The sequence below is a fragment of the Coregonus lavaretus genome (assembly GCF_964263955.1).
Source record: "Coregonus lavaretus genome assembly, contig: HAP1_SCAFFOLD_3669, whole genome shotgun sequence".
In the NCBI taxonomy this organism is placed as follows: Eukaryota; Metazoa; Chordata; class Actinopteri; order Salmoniformes; family Salmonidae; genus Coregonus; species Coregonus lavaretus.
The window spans coordinates 1-20,219 of NW_028159538.1; the positions used below are offsets into that span (position 1 = coordinate 1).

Consider the following 20,219-nt stretch of genomic DNA (forward strand, 5'->3'; position numbering starts at 1 on the left):
ATAATGATATATGACAAACGGTGTCAGGAAGAGTGATTTACCATTACAGCATATCCTATGCTTTATTACATTTAATGCTGTGGTACTAACACTAAACTAGGAATGTTAATAAATGATTATGCATGCAGCTAATTAATCTAATGAATATTTATAACCACTTAAACATATTGTAATGGACTGATTAACCAGTCGAACACTGAAAGTTTGAATTAGTGCAGTTTTTGAATAATGACAGAGTAACTTTTCCATCTTGCTGCCTGCTAATGTTAAACTCTTTTAAATGAAATTCTATTTTTCTCACATTTTCCAGCCCAGTGTTTCCTCTCCCTGGCTAATTCAGAGCAGCCGTACATTAGAATGGAACATGGTAAATATCACCTTTTATCTTGGGTGGGCGCTCCTGCTAGCTCTTACCTTCTCTCTGTTGCTGGGGGATGATGGGGTTGCTGGGGGAACGCTTGACTGATTGGTGCATAGGCGGCAGGGTAGGCTGCTGTTGCACAGAGAAGGAAAAGAGCCAGAGTGGGATATTACATCTCCATTTGCGACAACAACGTTAAATCATTATTCTATTGTTCACGTCCTCCAGACACTGAATAAATAAATTGCATTACGGCTTGGAGCCTGAGCTCAATTTCATTGTGGATCACTACACAAAGGGAATGCACTGTCTAAACAGGGACACATACAGTACAGGAATGAGAGCCTATTCCTATCCTGATGGTTAAAGAGGAGAGGTCCTAGTGTGTGTCTATCTATATCACCGATCATGTAGAAGGGGTGTCCGGAACGCAGTTCTCAGTATACTTTTGTCATTAAGATTTTTGTGTGGGTGTATAATCAAGTCCACTGGAAATCCGTTAAAATCCTAATGTAAAGTTTCCTAATCCTGGAGAAAATTGGCCAGTCCTCTGGGCTATCTTTAGCAGCCATAGTCTCTGCTAGAGTGACAGAGAGGGAGAGAGGGAGAGAGGGAGAGATGGAGGAGAGAGGAGAGGAGTGAGGAGAGGCAGATCACCTGCGTAGTGCTGCACACCGGCGTAAGCCTGTTGGAGAGGGTCAGTCACTGTAGGACTCTGTGCTGCAGAGAGAGAAAGAGAGAGACAGAGAGAGAGAGGGATAGAGAGAAAGAGAGGGAGAGAGAAAGAAAGGGAGAAAGAGAGGGAGAGGGAGATAAAGTGAGAGAGAGATAAATAAAGAAAGAAAGAAAGAAAGAAAGAAAGAAAGAAAGAAAGAAAGAAAGAAAGAAAGAAAGAAAGAAAGAAAGAAAGAAAGAAAGAAAGAAAGAAAGAGATGGAGAGAGAAAGAGAAAGAGAGAGAGAAAGAGAGAGAAATAGAGGGAGAGAGGGAGAGAGAGGCAGAGGATGGAATCATACATAGATTAGAGTTGTCATATTTCACAGTTCTTCAAAATCCCTGTTCGCCCCCAGATGTTTGCATCAAATATTAACAACATGCCAAACAAACTGCTTTGTGGTTCATTATCACTGCAGCTGCCTTACATAATGCATCAAGGAGTCAAGTGCATGATGATGTGTCAGTTGTTCAGGAATCATCAGGAGCATACAGTATTAAGAAGCTGAGGAGGAGCTTCTTAGGCTCATCATATTAACCATAATCATGAAAGCTCAGCTTGCTTTTCTTAAACCATCTTAAAACTCATATTTGACTCTCACAACCACTGTCACACACTTATTCTGATTGCAGTATGGCAGTCACCTAAGACTATCTGTCAAAAGGCTAAATGTCAATTTAATGAAACTGCTGTTAGATTGACTCACCTGAGTATAGGTGAATCCCATTGGCTGTCTCACCTGGGTAGGGGTGGATCCCATTGGTGTAGATTGGCTCGTTAGTGGGCTGACCGTTGGTCTGGGGCGGGAGGGATGCGAACCCGTTGACCCCCATGGGCGCCGCTAGGCTGGGCACGGTCGTGGCATTGATACCCGGCGGCGTGCTGGTGCCTGTAAATAGAGCAACCCTGTTTCATTACTGGGACCACAGGCCATGGTGGACATAGTTCACACTCCACAGTCTGCAGCCTCTCTCTGACCAGCGTCTAATTGGACACTAGGGCTGGGGCCTCTCTGTCTGTTAGTGGCCTCAGCCTCAACCCCGGGTCACATTTCAGGTTTGTCACCTTGTCCATACTCTCTCGTCTTGTGCCAGATGGATTATTATTATTTTCCCTAATCCCGGTGAAGGGCATTTAAGTCATGTAGGATTAAATTTGATAGGCATTACCTGGGTGTATGTAGGCTTTGTGGATTACAGATGGCGGATGGATGCAGAGGTGACTGAGCCACTTTATTTAATTCATTTAGAGAGACGAGTGGAGCCCCTGTCTTGGGCCAGTCAGCCTACTTAGTGTCGAGCCATCAAAGCTTTTCACGACAAGGGCCAGGAAGATAGGTCAAACTCAGGTCCAGGATTATCTCCCACAAATCTTTGCTCGTATATTGTATAGTCAAGGACTTTGCATCCAAAGTCATCAGATTGGCTGTGTTCCCGGAAACACACAAACAGTTGCCCATGAGAGAGAGCGAGAGAGAGAGAGAGAGAAAGAGAGAGAGAGATGGAGGGAGGGAGGGAGACTGGGAGAGAGAAAGAGAGAGAGGCCGTACTCTGTGGCAGCCAATGAGGGCTGGGGGATGTCGTACATCATAACCCATCATACCTCCCTCACGACACGTCTTCTCTATCTTACTTTAGGGCCCTATGTGACTCTGGCAATGTCATCTCTAACTTCACCACTACCAAAAGGGCAGACTCTTTTTTTCTCTAGACTTCACCACTACCTAAAGGCAGACAGTTTTTTTTTCTCCCTTTTAAAAGAGACAGAGATGAAAAGAGACCTGATAACGTCTAAAGAAATGTACTAACAGCAAGGGCAGAATACATTACATTAGCACGGCTTGTACAAGGCTCACTAATGAATACAGTGAAGCATTACAGGCACGTAGGAGGGAGGGTTGGGGAAGGACGGGGAGACCAGTCCTGGCTGTGTATTTGTACCTGAGGAGGGTGTCATTGGGGCAGCCACCAGACCGTTGACGTTGAAAGCTGCCATTTGCTGCATTTGTGCCGCAGCGATGGCTGCCATGGGGTTCAGATACGAGTTCTGGGTCGCCGCCATTAGCGCTGCTTGCTGTTGCATCATCTGCTGTGGCATTGAAGAGAGAGAGAGGAAGGGGGGGGCGAGGGAAAGAGGGGGAGAGGGAGGCGGTGGGAGAGGGGGGAAAGGGAGACGGGAGAGAGAGAGGCAGGGTGATATCGCCGTAGGACAAGGGGCATGTTTACTTTGCTTGGCCATGTCGTTGAATAGACAGGTCTCTGTTTCCCCGGAGCCCTGCTACTTCACAGCACTGCTGCTGTACAGGGCTGCTGCTCATTACAAACAACAGATAACACAACATAATGAGATGAAGCTAGAGAGCAGACAGACAGACAGTCAGACAGTCAGCCTGCTTTACTGTGTGTGAGTGGGTGATTCTCACCTACCAGGGCGAGCTGTTAGATACAGTGTGAGTGCAAACTCTACAGTCTCCAAACTTGAGGAGCTGTTAACTTCAGGTGTGAACGTAGGCTTTATAGATAGACAGAGAGTGTATAGCTAGCTATAGGCTTTATAGATAGACAGAGAGTGTATAGCTAGCTATAGGCTTTATAGATAGACAGAGAGTGTATAGCTAGCTATAGGCTTTATAGATAGACAGAGAGTGTATAGCTAGCTATAGGCTTTATAGATAGACAGAGAGTGTATAGCTAGCTATAGGCTTTATAGATAGACAGAGAGTGTATAGCTAGCTATCAGGAGGAGCCGTGACTCGCAGCGCAGAGTGTAAAGGCTCACCGTCTCCTCCCCCGTGGAGCCGAGACTTACAGCGTGAGAGTAGGCGCCATAGGCCCCAAACTGGATGGTCATGGGGCTGAAGATGCCGAGCTGGCCCGCCATCTGATGCATCCTACGCAGGGTCCGCTCCTTATCTGTGTCGGCAAACTTCACCACCAGGCTGGAGGACGCCCCCTGGGGATACACACACTGCAATCAGTCAAGACAACACTCATCTCAGCACTGGACAGACACACACCACACTCAGTCATACATGTACCTCAATGACTACGCACACACACACCTCAACACAGGACACACACCACACCTACTCATAAACACACCACACCGAGTCATGACCACACACACCACACAACACCAGACACACACCACACAACACCAGACACACACCACACAACGTCTGAGCTGACTGAGTGCATGTTTTAAATTACTCCAATCTGAGCTGTCTAGAGACAGTGGGAATAGTGGGTGATATATAGGCTACTGGTGTATACACTGAATGTACAAAACATTAAGAACACTTGCTCTTTCCATGACATAGACTGACCAGGTGAAAGCTATTCCTTATTAATGTCACTTGTTAAATCCACTTCAATCAATGTAGATAAATGGGAGGAGACAGGTTAAAGAAGGATTTTTAAGCCTTGAGACAATTCAGACATAGATTGTGTACGTGTGCCATTCAGAGGGGAATCGGCAAGACAAAATATTTAAGTGCCTTTGAAAAGAGTATGGTAGCAGGTGCCATGCGCACCGGTTTGTGTCAAGAACTGCAACACTGCTGGGTTTTTCACGCTCAACAGTTTCCCATGCTTATAAAGAATGGTCTCCCACCCAAAGGACATCCAGCCAACTTGACACAATTGTGGGAAGCATTGGCGTCAACATGGGCCAGTATCCCTGTGGAGCGCTTTCGACACCTTGTTGAGTCCATGCCCCGACGTGCAACTCAATATTAGGAAAGTGTTCCTAATGTTTGGTATACTCAGTGTACATTTGAGTGAACTTTGATCCTTAGTGTGGTCCCAGAGGAGTCCCAGTCCCCCTCCCACCGCTCAACTGAATACGATACTCCATAATGAGGTCTGACTGGAGCCTTTGGCGTACACAAGGAGAAGTATTGACTAATGACAGTGCCTTATGGCAGATATAGTGCTGTATTGATGTCTGTGCTACTGAGTTTGGATCCAATTAAATAATTTGAGAGACAGAGACCAGAGTCAGTTCTTCATATGACGTCCAGGGAAAGGAGAGGAGAGGAGAGGAGAGGAGAGGAGAGGAGAGGAGAGGAGAGGAGAGGAGAGGAGAGGAGAGGAGAGGAGAGGAGAGGAGAGGAGAGGAGAGGAGAGGAGAGGAGGCTGCCAGGCAGGCAGAGACACAGACACAGACAGCCTCAGTCTGTCAAGATGCCCAGATCCTATTTAATTCCAGCCAGTGCATGCTGCACAGAGAGAGAGAGAGATACTCAGGAACTGCTGCTGTGGTTGCACCCAGTAAAAGGACAGAAGGACACAGGCAGCCAGAGGGAAGTCAGGATGTGATTAGCCAGATCATAAAAGCAAAGACACAGGGAGAGAAAAGAACTCCATAATCATAACTTGTATTCATCTTTCATATAATGTGTCATCTTGACAGGATCAGCACAAATGCTTGCTTTGATTTATATTTTGATGACAATATTTCCTTTCACGGTACAAATCGAAAAGAGATGGAAACTACAGGGAGACAGAGAGAGATGAGGACGAGTGTGTGTGTGTGTGTGTGTGTCAACAGCCAGAATGTGACCTCTACTGGGTCCCAAAAGCAAAAGGCTGGAACCCAGCCCAAGCGACTCTCCAGTGGCGCTTGAAGGGGGTCCGCCTCAAAAAGCAAAACAGAACAAACACAAAGTCCCCCAACAAACAAAGAAACAAACAAACTGCCTCACGCCGTGAATGTGAATGCAGTGAGTGAGTGTTGAGCCCGTCCACCAATAATGGTGTGTGAGTCTCCTGCACTGTGCTGTAGAGGCTGGGTGGGTGTTGGCAGGGTAGGGGTGTCAGCCTGCACCCTGGGGGGACAGTGTGTGTCATATTGGATTCTTCCTGTCAGAGGAGCCAGCCCTCTTCAGCCCTGCACCTGCCAGCCAGCGCCTCACCTCAGGCCAAGGGGGACCCATCTGGTTCTGCTCCCAAGATGCCATTTCAATTAGCTGAATCAATATGGCGGAGTGCCGCTCTAATGGTACACTGTTTTGTCCTTTCTAATTTCATTTCCTTCCCACCTCCTGACCTTTCACTGTTCTTTCCCTAACTTCTGCTGGGCCGGTGGAGGGACGGGGCTGTCGGTTTTAATGAGGTCTGCGCTGAGCAAACATATCCCTCCAGCACCTCTCCGACCGGCCGTACCTCGCCTCTGCGCTGCCCCCGCTTCCCACTTCTCCTTTAGCAGAGCAGAGGAGCTGGCATTTAGATCACATTCATTTTCTGCTTTATGTAGCTTTATTCATTTATAACCATTCTTCATGAACCATTCTTCATTTATTCATGAAGAATGCATTGTGAGCAGCAAGAAGAAGGCTTGGGAGGGGGAGAGCTCCAGGCAGCCTCTACTCAAAGAACCGTGACTCAGGACTCACTGACCAAGCTAGGCTGGGCTGGTGTCTCCCCGCCTGCATAGTGCAGAGCAGAGTAGAGTATCAGGGAGCAAGATACCGTCTGCAGAGCCAGCCTAAAGTAGCACTAAAACCGAAACACTACCACAGCTCCTATTCACTATGGTACTGGAGAGAGAACAAACTGTGCTGGGCTTAGCATCTCATACTCTCTAAAAATCCCCCTAAAACAGAATTTACTCAGTCAGAGCCTCTTCACCCTATCTAAAAATATATAGTGTCAGAACAAAGGATTTCATACCTTCTACTTACTGTAATTCAACCTGATACATCCTGACTGGATCTCCAGCCCAATCTCTAGGAGAGAGAGGGGACTTCAGAGGGAGAATTCACTCGAGGGGATCAGAGGACTTCATCCATCTAAAAAGACCTGGGAATAATTCAGCCACTAGATGCAAAGCAGCTACTTCTCTCTCTCTCTCTCTCTCTCTCTCTCTCTCTCTCTCTCTCTCTCTCTCTCTCTCTCCCTCTCTCTCTCTCTCTCTCTCTCTCTCCCTCTCTTTCTTCCTCTGTCTCACTCTCCCTCTCTCTCCTTTCTCTCTCTCTTCTCTCTCTCTCTCCCAGCAGAAAATCATAACCTGACAAACAAACAAAAATAATAACCTCCAACGGCATGACTCCTATCTCTAAAGAAAATGAATTCAGTGAATTTGATAAGGGGCAACAGGGAGCCTTCACTTCACAGGAATTTGTCACAGGTTCAATAACAATTCTAATTTTGAGAACAACACACTTGACTTGTGAAAAGCTCATATTGGATTTTGTGTATGGGCCAAAACGTGCAATGAAAAAAATAAACGGAAACGTAATTGAGGTATTAGAAATAAGCTACAAGAGTGAAACTGCATTATGTTTTTATCTGTGCATTGCCCTGATATGAAGACACTGGTGTAAAGTGGGTACTATCCAGACATGTAAACACACACACAGACTTTATCCTCAGCAGAAGCTTATGACGACACAATATGGGCAATAATGTGTGGAAGCCTGTTTTAACAGAATACTAATGACAAACCATTACTTTACTATCATTATGGCAACCATGTAAAACAAAATGACTTCTGAAATTCTAGGTTTATCTGTAATCATTCAACTTATATACTTAAAAATTCCAGTCCCCTCAATATAATGTAAAAACAGGGAATGTTTTGTAAGCTGTTGCACTAAAATAGTCCTCTAAACCCTGGCTCAGTGACATTATTGGGCTCCATCCTTGCTGAAAGGGTTAAACCCAAAGCCGTGAATTAGATAATCAAATGAAACATAACAAGTTTGTCCAGTAATTGGATGAGGCCTCCAGTTGAACCTGTCTGTCCACATTCCCGTGGGCCTCATGGGAGGCGTGTGTCTCATTAGCAGTGAAGTGTTCTGTCTGTCTGTCACTTTTTGTCTGCATTGGTCCATACTGTCCAACAGTGGCCTGGCAACATGACCCACTCACCACACTCACCCACTTAAACAACACACACAAACAGACCATTAAAATACAGACCACTATTTACATGAATTACATAGCTCGCTAAATACACACACAGTGTAAGCAATCTCAAGCAATAAAAGTTTATCTTCTCGTACTTGTATCTGTGTTAGAAATTCTATCATGCTTTCACCCAGCGTTTGACAGAGAGAGAGAGAGAGAGAGAGAGAGAGAGAGAGAGAGAGAGAGAGCAAGAGAGAGAGAGAGAGAGAGAGAGAGAGAGAGAGAGAGAGAGAGAGAGAGAGAGAGAGAGAGAGAGAGAGAGAGAGAGAGAGAGAGAGAGAGAGAGAAAGAGAGTATTATGTATCATGCTCTCTAGCTTTGTGTTATCTCTCATTAATCTGTCTCTCCACTACCTCTATTTCTCTCCCTTCTCTCCTCTCACACACTGTCTCATTCCTGCCAACACTAGTGAGCTCAGCAGGCCCTGTCACCACTGGTGCGACACAGAACACGGCCATGTCTGCAATTTGCTGGGTGCTGTCTGCCCCCGGCTCTGCCATTTGAAGCCCTGCCACCTGTGTCTCCCCCTTTTTTCATTCTCTCTCTCTCTTTCACTCTCTCTCTCTCCACAGCCTTAATTCAACAGCTGAACCAAGAGAGCGTCGGCCTGTTTGGAGCCTGATTACCTTTTAAGTTCAATTAGGGGCACCTGCAATCTGCATCAATTAAAGACCTGACCTGATCTATCAGCCACTGCCCTTCGGTGGCATCCCTCGCCCTTTCCCTTCATTACCATGGCTTTCATTACCACCCAATGTATTTTGGTCTGTGCAGGTATTATTTATGGCCGGGTGTGGCTGCCAGCTAACACAGATGCTCTAGAGTTGAACATTAAGAGAGAGCTCTTTGTGCGAGACTGGTCCAGACCCCACAGCTGGCAGTAGGTTAGAGAGCCTCTCTGGATCCTGCCTCCTGTTAGTCAGTTGTTGATGACATGTGGCACTGATATTATCCAAATTAACTGCATCCCCCTCAGTATCAAAGCCTTAGCTCGGTACTAATGGCCATCTTGCCTATTAATCTGACTGGGACTTGGACGTAGGATATAGAGGTAACAGGTGCAGGGGTAGAGGGAGAGATATGGATAATATAGATTATTAATGAGCTTTTGGATGGCTTTGGATACAACCCTGGGTCTGTTTGGGGCTCCATATGTCGCCTTGGACAGTTCATCTGCCGTAGAGCAGATCTCAGGTGGCTTAGCTGGCTTTGGTACTGACCCTGTGTTACTGCAGGCTGGGCAGGGCAGGGGCTCAGAGCAGCAACAGACACACACACCCAAAGTTAGAGTTGCTGGGTTTTTTTCCCTCCCTAAGCTTGCGACTTCCAACGTTAATGCAAAACGTGTCGGACAGCATCAGAAAGGGAAAGATGTGTAAATGACATCCGGCTTCCAAGACACTATCCTGCTGCCAGAGAGCTTACGTAAATATTTATTGCAAAACATCAATGGAGTGCATGAACTGAAGGTGTCTGCCAGGACTGTGACTCTAAAATATGCATGGAGCACAGCACTAGCATGGAGATTCTGTGTTGTTCATCATCTTCTCTTAGTAAAACATATTTAATGATGGCCTTTACATGCCAGATAACAAGCATAACATCCCCAATTTGTAATTACTGCAATTTGACAGGAGTTTCAGGATATCCAATGATTGGGAGGATTCCCAGCATGTTGGGTAGGAGATCTTTGTGTTTAGAGAAATACAGCATGATACTGTAATACACTTTGGTTTATTCTCTACAATTATGGTCTCAGATTAATCGTCCAAGCATGTTTGCTACAAAACATACTACTATAAATGTAATAGCTAGTCTCCTAAGACTCATAAAATGTGTTAGTATATTGCAATTTCGAATTAAATACGCTGAAAGATAAGCTCTGCATGAATGTTGGGTTTTTAGACTTAGGGAGAATTCATTATTTCCATTATTGATTATTTTCCACTACGGAAATATACCTCCCGATGCACTAAATCAATTATTACACTTTTGATTTCAGATATTTTTCAGAGACTATTTCCATATTTGAACATTAAATAATATATTACATAATTTCTGTTGCATATACAGTGGGGGAAAAAAGTATTTAGTCAGCCACCAATTGTGCAAGTTCTCCCACTTAAAAAGATGAGAGAGGCCTGTAATTTTCATCATAGGTACACGTCAACTATGACAGACAAATTGAGGAAAGAAAATCCAGAAAATCACATTGTAGGATTTTTTATGAATTTATTTGCAAATTATGGTGGAAAATAAGTATTTGGTCACCTACAAACAAGCAAGATTTCTGGCTCTCACAGACCTGTAACTTCTTCTTTAAGAGGCTCCTCTGTCCTTCACTCGTTACCTGTATTAATGGCACCTGTTTGAACTTGTTATCAGTATAAAAGACACCTGTCCACAACCTCAAACAGTCACACTCCAAACTCCACTATGGCCAAGACCAAAGAGCTGTCAAAGGACACCAGAAACAAAATTGTAGACCTGCACCAGGCTGGGAAGACTGAATCTGCAATAGGTAAGCAGCTTGGTTTGAAGAAATCAACTGTGGGAGCAATTATTAGGAAATGGAAGACATACAAGACCACTGATAATCTCCCTCGATCTGGGGCTCCACGCAAGATCTCACCCGTGGGGTCAAAATGATCACAAGAACGGTGAGCAAAAATCCCAGAACCACACGGGGGGACCTAGTGAATGACCTGCAGAGAGCTGGGACCAAAGTAACAAAGCCTACCATCAGTAACACACTACGCCGCCAGGGACTCAAATCCTGCAGTGCCAGACGTGTCCCCCTGCTTAAGCCAGTACATGTCCAGGCCCGTCTGAAGTTTGCTAGCATTTGGATGATCCAGAAGAGGATTGGGAGAATGTCATATGGTCAGATGAAACCAAAATATAACTTTTTGGTAAAAACTCAACTCGTCATGTTTGGAGGACAAAGAATGCTGAGTTGCATCCAAAGAACACCATACCTACTGTGAAGCATGGGGGTGGAAACATCATGCTTTGGGGCTGTTTTTCTGCAAAGGGACCAGGACGACTGATCTGTGTAAAGGAAAGAATGAATGGGGCCATGTATCGTGAGATTTTGAGTGAAAACCTCCTTCCATCAGCAAGGGCATTAAAGATGAAACGTGGCTGGGTCTTTCAGCATGACAATGATCCCAAACACACCGCCCGGGCAACGAAGGAGTGGCTTCGTAAGAAGCATTTCAAGGTCCTGGAGTGGCCTAGCCAGTCTCCAGATCTCAACCCCATAGAAAATCTTTGGAGGGAGTTGAAAGTCCGTGTTGCCCAGCGACAGCCCCAAAACATCACTGCTCTAGAGGAGATCTGCATGGAGGAATGGGCCAAAATACCAGCAACAGTGTGTGAAAACCTTGTGAAGACTTACAGAAAACGTTTGACCTGTGTCATTGCCAACAAAGGGTATATAACAAAGTATTGAGAAACTTTTGTTATTGACCAAATACTTATTTTCCACCATAATTTGCAAATAAATTCATTAAAAATCCTACAATGTGAATTTCTGGATTTCTTTTCTTCTCATTTTGTCTGTCATAGTTGACGTGTACCTATGATGAAAATTACAGGCCTCTCTCATCTTTTTAAGTGGGAGAACTTGCACAATTGGTGGCTGACTAAATACTTTTTTTCCCCACTGTATATTCCAGAACACACATAATGTATAGTATTCATATATCATTACAAAGTGATTTCTATAGATACAGACTGGTAAAAAGGTACAATGGATCTGAGAGGAGATATACAGGCGTAGGATCTTAATTTGACCAGTTTCTCACAGCATGAATATAATCCTGCAGCAACAGGAAATGTGAGTTATTGTGTGGATTATAATAAACTGACAGTTTTGTAGGGGTTGATAAATTGTTAGTTAGGGCAAGTCTGACATTTTAAAGTCGAAATTACAAACTTTAGAGGTCTTTTAAAACCTTGAATACACTACAAGTTTGCATTTCCTGCTGTGCAGGAAGTTCCTGCAACAGGGTGAGCAAATTAAGATCCAAAATCTGATCCAATAATGGATACAGTATATTCAATGACAAGACAAATATGCTGCACATACATACAGTTGTCCAATGTGAAATGTTGGAAGCTGACTGTGTGATTATTCTGTGTTCATTAATAAAATCTAAGGAAGTCTATGTGAATGTTTTATGTAAGAATGTATTATTTGAATGCTTTAGGAAGGGAAGCTATGCTGTCAATGTTCTACTGTATACAGTATGTGTGAATACCCATTCTGTATACTGTATGAGTACTAGTATCTCATTGAAGGCAGGTGTGTGTGTGTGTGTGTGTGCGTGTGTGTAACACGGTTATACTCACTGGCATGGTCTGTCCGCCGTGCAGGCTGTTGATGGCCGCCTGTGCTTCTGCGTGGCTGGAGAACTTGACAAAGGCACAGCCTGCACACACACACACCCACACCGACAGACAGGGAGAGAGAGAGAGAGATGCAGCATCAGAGAGCTGGCCTTGAGTAAGGCAAAACAATCATTACCATTATTTTCATGTTATCTAGTTTGTTAATGTATTCTGCCATTTGTGTTTTCAGTGCATAACTCTGAATAAATCATTCTAATTGTAGTGAAGGCATTAGCTGCTTGTCCCTCGCCCATTCCTAATTCCACTCCTCTAAGCCGGAGCACAGGAGCAACAGCATTTACTACCGAGCATTGTTTGTGATTATTAATCTGTTTAATATTTACACATTGTGATATGTGTGCAGTCTATCATAAAAGAGATTATGATGACAAAGGCAGAGTATTATAATCTGCCTATCTGCCAGTATTTTTGCTTGTGTATAATTTTTTACTAAGGGCTTTGCTCAAGGGGCATTCAAATCATCTTAAATCTGTTGCCTGGTTTATGCAAAAATCTACAGGAATATGCAAAAAAACTGAAGGAAACATTCTTTGGGTTTTCAATTAATCAACTTATGATTTCGATCAACATAATATATTAAACAAGATTAACGTATAAAAATGTATGCCCATGGTCAAAAAGAAACACAAAAATATGTAGCTATTCCAAGGAATAAATTGTCTTAACATATTCTGATCTATCAGAATATACATGTTTATTGAGGGAGAGATAATAAAACAGAGAAAACTATGCAAAATGAAGAAAGTGTTGTACTGTTTAAAAGTGTTGTAATGTTTAAAAGTGTTGTGCTGTTTAAAAGTGTTCTACTGTATAAAAGTGTTGCACTGTTTAAAAGTGTTGTACTGTTTAAAAGTGTTGTACTGTTTAAAAGTGTTGTACTGTTTAAAAGCGTTGTACTCTTTAAAAGCGTGGTACTGTTTAAAAGCGTTGCACTGTTTAAAAGCGTTGCACTGTTTAAAAGTGTTGTACTGTTTAAAAGTGTTTCACTGTTTAAAAGCGTTGTACTATATAAAAGTGTTGTACTGTTTAAAAGTGTTGTACTTTATATTTAAATGAGCCTATATTGAACACTTTAAATTCCGTAGGTGCATTTTGCTGCAGGCTTCATCGCAGTCATACAGTGAGGGAAAAAAGTATTTGATCTCCTGCTGATTTTGTACATTTGTCCACTGAAAAAGACATGATCAGTCTATAATTTTAATGGTAGGTTTATTTGAACAGTGAGAGACAGAATAACAACAAAAAAATCCAGAAAAACGCATGTCAAAAATTTTATAAATTGATTTGCATTTTAATGAGGGAAATAAGTATTTGACCCCTCTGCAAAACATGACTTAGTACTTGGTGGCAAAACCCTTGTTGGCAATCACAGAGGTCAGACGTTTCTTGTAGTTGGCCACCAGGTTTGCACACATCTCAGGAGGGATTTTGTCCCACTCCTCTTTGCAGATCTTCTCCAAGTCATTAAGGTTTCGAGGCTGACGTTTGGCAACTCGAACCTTCAGCTCCCTCCACAGATTCTCTATGGGATTAAGGTCTGGAGACTAGCTAGGCCACTCCAGGACCTTCATGTGCTTCTTCTTGAGCCACTCCTTTGTTGCCTTGGCCGTGTGTTTTGGGTCATTGTCATGCTGGAATACCCATCCACGACCCATTTTCAATGCCCTGGCTGAGGGAAGGAGGTTCTCACCCAAGATTTGACGGTACATGGCCCCGTCCATCGTCCCTTTGATGCGGTGAAGTTGTCCTGTCCCCTTAGCAGAAAAACACCCCCAGAGCATAATGTTTCCACCTCCATGTTTGACGGTGGGGATGGTGTTCTTGGAGTCATAGGCAGCATTCCTCCTCCACCACACAAGGCGAGTTGAGTTGATGGCAAAGAGCTCGATTTTGGTCTCATCTGACCACAACACTTTCACCCAGTTCTCCTCTGAATCATTCAGATGTTCATTGGCAAACTTCAGATGGGCCTGTATATGTGCTTTCTTGAGCAGGGGGACCTTGCGGGCGCTGCAGGATTTCAGTCCTTCACGGCGTAGTGTGTTACCAATTGTTTTCTTGGTGACTATGGTCCCAGCTGCCTTGAGATCATTGACAAGATCCTCCTGTGTAGTTCTGGGCTGATTCCTCACCGTTCTCATGATCATTGCAACTCCACGAGGTGAGATCTTGCATGGAGCCGCAGGCCCAGGGAGATTGACAGTTATTTTGTGTTTCTTCCATTTGCAAATAATCGCACCAACTGTTGTCACCTTCTCACCAAGCTGCTTGGCGATGGTCTTGTAGCCCATTCCAGCCTTGTGTAGGTCTACAATCTTGTCCCTGACATCCTTGGAGAGCTCTTTGGTCTTGGCCATGGTGGAGAGTTTGGAATCTGATTGATTGATTGCTTCTGTGGACAGGTGTCTTTTATATAGGTAACAAGCTGAGATTAGGAGCACTCCCTTTAAGAGTGTGCTCCTAATCTCAGCTTGTTACCTGTATAAAAGACACCTGGGAGCCAGAAATATTTCTGATTGATACTTATTTCCCTCATTAAAATGCAAATCAATTTATAACATTTTTGACATGCGTTTTTCTGGATTTTCTTTGTTGTTATTCTGTCTCTCACTGTTCAAATAAACCTACCATTAAAATTATAGACTGATCATTTCTTTGTCAGTGGGCAAACGTACAAAATCAGCAGGGGATCAAATACTTTTTTCCCTCACTGTATTATGCAAAACTCTTTATTCTAGTTTAGACTCCTTCTTATCCCTGTCTTCAGGAGGCAGCCCGTGTCTGGTTACTAGATAGGTAATTAACTAGATAGGTAATTAACTCATCTGGATTCATTTGGACCTTTCTTACCGGAGCAGGACCACCAGTGTGTAAGACAAACACAGTTTTTCAAGCTTTAAAAAAACTGCTGATACCCGTTTAAAAAGCTTTCAACAATCCAATTAGATGTGTTTATATACATTTATTCATCATCAATTCCCCACAGGGGCACAGATGATTCATTTAAATTACAATGGCTGATAGCTACACCCAAGAGAAACACTGGCCAGACAGCCCAATTCGCTTACGCATTCTAAAAGAGCCATCAAGCATCCCTATGTAGACAAATGAATCATTTCCTCAACCAAATCAAATGTGACCATGGATGGAGTTACATACACTGGCTGCATATAAACTATTTCCCCCTGTCACCGTGGCAATCTGTGCTCCATCAACATGATCAATGTTGTATGTAGAAATGTGAAAATGGGATTCTAATGTAATATAACGTTTTCTAAACGTATATGAGAACTCTAATGACGGCTGCATGGGTTAGTATGTGTTCAGACCAGATGCTATATAAAGGCAGGAGACATGACATAAAAGGGGGTTGGTAGACAAGTCACAAAGGGCTTTGATTTCACTGCGGCCCCCTTGCTCTCCCTTCTCTGGCACTCCGCTCTGCTTTGGAAGCTAAAGGTCCCTTTTTCCTCCAACTGGAGCGAGGGTGGGAGGCAGCAGCCTGCTGGGGGAATGTTTGATTGCACGCCTCTATTTGAGGGAACAAAAGCGTTTAACCTTTGTAGTGGAAATAATAAGGGAGAGTTTGTTCTGGAAACTTAAAGGGCCCAGCTTTCGTTTCCAGGTCCTAGATGGCATACTGTTGATTACCTCCCTCCCTCCCCAACATCCACCTAGCTAACAAGGCTGGCCCTGGCAGTGATTAAGCCCTGGTGTCCCGGCTCAGCTCAGCCCGACTGGAGGCACGGCAGACTGAGAATCGCTGTGCTCTGCAAACAACATGCATTTAAACATGTGGGGCTCTCAACGCCCCCCACTGACTGAGGCAGCGAACGTAGCGCCTTGTGTGTAGCCTTGCTTTCCCTGACCTAGAAAAAAAACCTGGATAGGTTTAGGGACCCGGAGCATGGAGTTCTCAAAATAATTGGAAGTGCAGCTAGACTCATAAATTATAGTGCACAGTCAGTCAAGGTTTTTGAATTTGATGGTTGAGAATAGGAAGAAAACAAAGAAAAAAAGATTGCATTACTTTCAAGCTAGCTGGAGGTTCTGTGCTGCCTTTTGAATTCCCTGGGAAAATAATATGTATGCATGAATTCCATCAGGCAGAATGGATGACATTTATAACACAACTTAATTATAGACCTAAAAGCCATCTCTCCGTTATTCCTGACAATTCCTCGCTCCATTCAACTCTGGCAGCAAGTGTTTCACTTTGAGAGTACTTTGAGCACAGCTGCCATACAGAGATGGATGTCAAACTTCTTGGCCTTTTTATTGGGTTGAAAGGACGCTGAAAGCTTCCGAGTGGCATACATTTACATCAACAGGGGACAAAGGCTACATAATGGAATAGATAGCACTGTCAATTTCAAGGTCTGTCTCATTTGACTTATGGGCACCATGTCTAGTGGCACTGTGGTTGCCAAAATTATTTGCTGCCACCGTCTCCTTAACGATGTCATGGGATTGTTGCACAACTGGCTCTGATAGGTGCAGTCAGTCAAACCCTTCTCTCAGTCACCTGGGTGCCAAACAACTGGGAATGTCTGTAAGTAACAGACAACACCTATGCCTATGGTACACAACTACAGATCTTAGCACTACAATGAGAGAGATATAAAGCAAGATCAAGAAAAGAGCTGGAGATGAAACTGGTGATGAGAAGGGGCTACTAGTATAGAGAGAAGAGAGGAGAGCTACAGTGGCTGGCAAACGAGTGAAAGAGAGAAGGAGTGAACGAGGGAGCACACTAGTTCCCGTCTGACCCAGCAGGAGCACACAGCACTGGGCTTACTTCATTTTGTGGGCTGTCAATCAGAGCCAGGCAGGCAGCGGGAGCGGCCCGGGGAGAGGGAGCAAGGAGCAGGCCTTTGGGCAAACGCAGAGCAATAGAGCCCGGATCAACAGAGAGAGGAACAGATGTACACACCATAGGCACATGGCTCAATATAACCAGCCTTTCTCTTTAATGTACTTGGAAGCTGCACATTATCAAACCTCTCACCTTCCCACATTTCTATTTCACACATTCATCCATTTAATATAGGAGGATTAATCACAGGCAATAGAAAGAGAGAGAGAGAGAGAGAGAGAGAGAGAGAGAGAGAGAGAGAGAGAGAGAGAAGAGAGAGAGAGAGAGAGAGAGAGAGAGAGAGAGAGAGAGAGAGAGAGAGAGAGAGAGAGAGAGAGAGAGAGAGAGAGGAGAGAGAGAGAGAGAGAGAGGAGAGAGAGAGAGAGAGAGAGAGAGAGAGAGAGAGAGAGAGAGAGAGAGAGAGAGAAGAGAGAGAGAGAGAGAGAGAGAGAGAGAGAGAGAGAGAGAGAGAGAGAGAGAGAGAGAGAGAGAGAGAGAGAGAGAGAGAGAGAGAGAGAGAGAGAGAGAGAGAGAGAGAGAGAGAGAGAGAGAGAGAGAGAGAGAGAGAGAAGAGAGAGAGAGAGAGAGAGAGAGGGAGGGAGGGAGGGAGGGAGGGGAGGGAGGTGGGAGAGAGTGAGTGCACCCCAACACTTGTTGCTTATCAGAGGAAATAACATGGCTTGTGGTCTATGAGACAGACCCATCAAAGGATAGGAGGAAGACAGACTGCTGGCTAAGAACAATCCTTGAATCAAACATCCATAGCCATCTTTCACTTCGTTATGATTCAATGGACTTCATAGCGGCTGGGCTGCTGTTGTGTTTTTGGTGAATACTGCTCTACTGTTATTGTTGTGAGTGCTAAAAGCCAGGGACAGACTGATTTATTTACAGTAGGACATTATCGTCCACAAACGTCTCTAGGGAGGGATGACAGGGATGTGGGAAACAAACATAATTACACCCCTCCGCCTTTCTGATAACAGGAAGAGGAGGAGGAAGGGAGTTGGAGGGAAGAGGAGGAGGTGTTCGCAATGTGTTTGTCGAGTACGAGCCTAGGGACAGTGAATGGTGTGAGGAATGGGGCCTACAAAGGGAGAGCTGGAGAAGGAGGGAGTGAAGAGAGAGAGGTGTGGAGAGAAAAGATAGATAGGTGAGAGGAAGGAGGTGTGATGCTGTATGTGTAGGGGAGGTATAAGGAGAAGGTGAGAGAAAGAAGTGAACAGGACGGGATATACAGAACAGTCAGGGGAAGGCATGGCCAGAGGAGAAGAGGAGGGTGAGCAGGGTGAGCTATTGAGTGGATGAGAGTGGGAAGGAGACAGGTGAAGTGAGGGAATAGACGGAGAGAGAGAGGGAGGAGGAGAAGGAGAGAGAGTAGAGATAGAGAGGGATAAATGGGGGAGTAGAGAGGGAGAGAGAGTGTGTGAGAGAGAGAGAAAGAGAGGGGGAGAAAGAGGGGAATAGAGAGGGAGAGAGAGTGTGTGAGAGAGAGAGAGAGAAAGAGAGGAGGAGAAAGAGGGGAATAGAGAGGGAGAGAGAGTGTGTGAGAGAGAGAGAAAGAGAGGGGGAGAAAGAGGGGAGTAGAGAGCGAGAGACAGCGGGAAGCAGACAATTAAGAAGAGAGAATGGGAGTAGAGAGGCAAAGAGGAAGTGAGGTGTGTGGGCAGGCGCTGACCCTTACTGGCCCCATCAGGCCCTCTCAGGACGGTGCACTCCTCGATCTGGCCGAAGGTCTCAAAGAGCCGCCGAACGTCCTCCTCGCTCTGCTGCTTCCCAAGCATCCCCACAAACAGCTTCCTGTCTTCTGGAGGGAAACCGAGGTAGAGGAGGAGAGGAGGGAAAGAAAGAGGGAGAGAGAACACAAACAAATGCTACAGCTGATGGCACCGTTCTGCTGAGTCTGTGACGATCACCTCAGCAGGAAACTCAAAACACTTCCTTTCATCATCAGGCACACTGGTGTGTTCTGTTGTTGTTGTTGTTGTTGTTGTTGTTGTTGTTGTTGTTGTTGTTGTTGTTGTTGTTGTTGTGTGGTTTCCCTGGGAGGAAGACATTTTCCTGTCTCCACTAAATTATTCTAGTAGATAGAGCTGCCTGCAGTGTCAGGGTAATGTTTGATACAGATGTTGTGAGGAGCGCTGTTACTGTCAAGCATCAGTAAGACATGAAGATAAGAGCTCCAATATGGCGTAGTAGTGTATATAGTATACAGTGTATAGTGTTGCCTGGGTTGTGTGTTGTACAGCTGTAGCCTGTGTTGACCTATACCCTCCCCTCCCTCGCCCACTTTGACACGGCTAGTCCCTCTGGCCAGACGGGGGCGCTGTGACTACGATGTATGGCTTCTATACCTCCAGATCTGGCCAGTCAGAAGGGAGGATTTTTCTAATTAATCTCCCCTGGCATTAGACAGAACATTCATCTTCTTTACCTTCTTCTACATTATGCATTTCCTATTCGACTGTGTTGTGGAATGGAATGGCTACTAGCAAGAACCCATCCCCAGAACTGATGGAACGTGGCAGGGAGAGGAAGAGGAGTTTATTGGAAATGACACTGTTGATCTTCAGCGTGAGTCATTTGACTGCGTCGGGGAGGGAAGCGGTGGGGGAATGCGAGGGGCAAGAGCATCACCTGGACCTGGACAGATGTGACACCTCCTGTACCTGCCAGGTACCATTAGACATAGCTGTTCTAAAAATAAAGCTACGGGAACATCAGATCCTGTTACATTCCTGTAAAGTTCAAATGAGACACGTGCCTGGCTGCTCCCCGCTTCAACACACAAATGAGCACATGCATAATCAGTATGCCCTGCCTGCCTGCCTGACGGTGTGCCACTCTTACTATGGCTGGAGGTGTCAGAGCTTCATCTTCAAGTGGAATCCCTCTTGCTAATTACGATCAAGCTCATCTGGTCACGCCTCACACGGACCCAGCCATACACTGACCCATCCTC

General features: G+C 44.8%; 1 pseudogene across 1 annotated transcript in view; it reads right to left on the bottom strand.

The window, feature by feature from the left end:
• Window positions 1-414: 414 nt before the first annotated feature.
• The window catches only part of LOC311122744 (CUGBP Elav-like family member 4), a 30,397-nt pseudogene continuing 10,592 nt past the window's right edge, over window positions 415-20,219 (bottom strand). The window contains exons 2-8 of the transcript in view: window positions 18,936-19,064; window positions 12,343-12,422; window positions 3,854-4,027; window positions 3,016-3,163; window positions 1,782-1,964; window positions 1,019-1,081; window positions 415-493 (exon numbers count right to left, since the gene is read on the bottom strand). The product of the transcript in view is annotated as a CUGBP Elav-like family member 4 (transcript). The remainder of the gene's footprint in view (window positions 494-1,018; window positions 1,082-1,781; window positions 1,965-3,015; window positions 3,164-3,853; window positions 4,028-12,342; window positions 12,423-18,935; window positions 19,065-20,219) is intronic.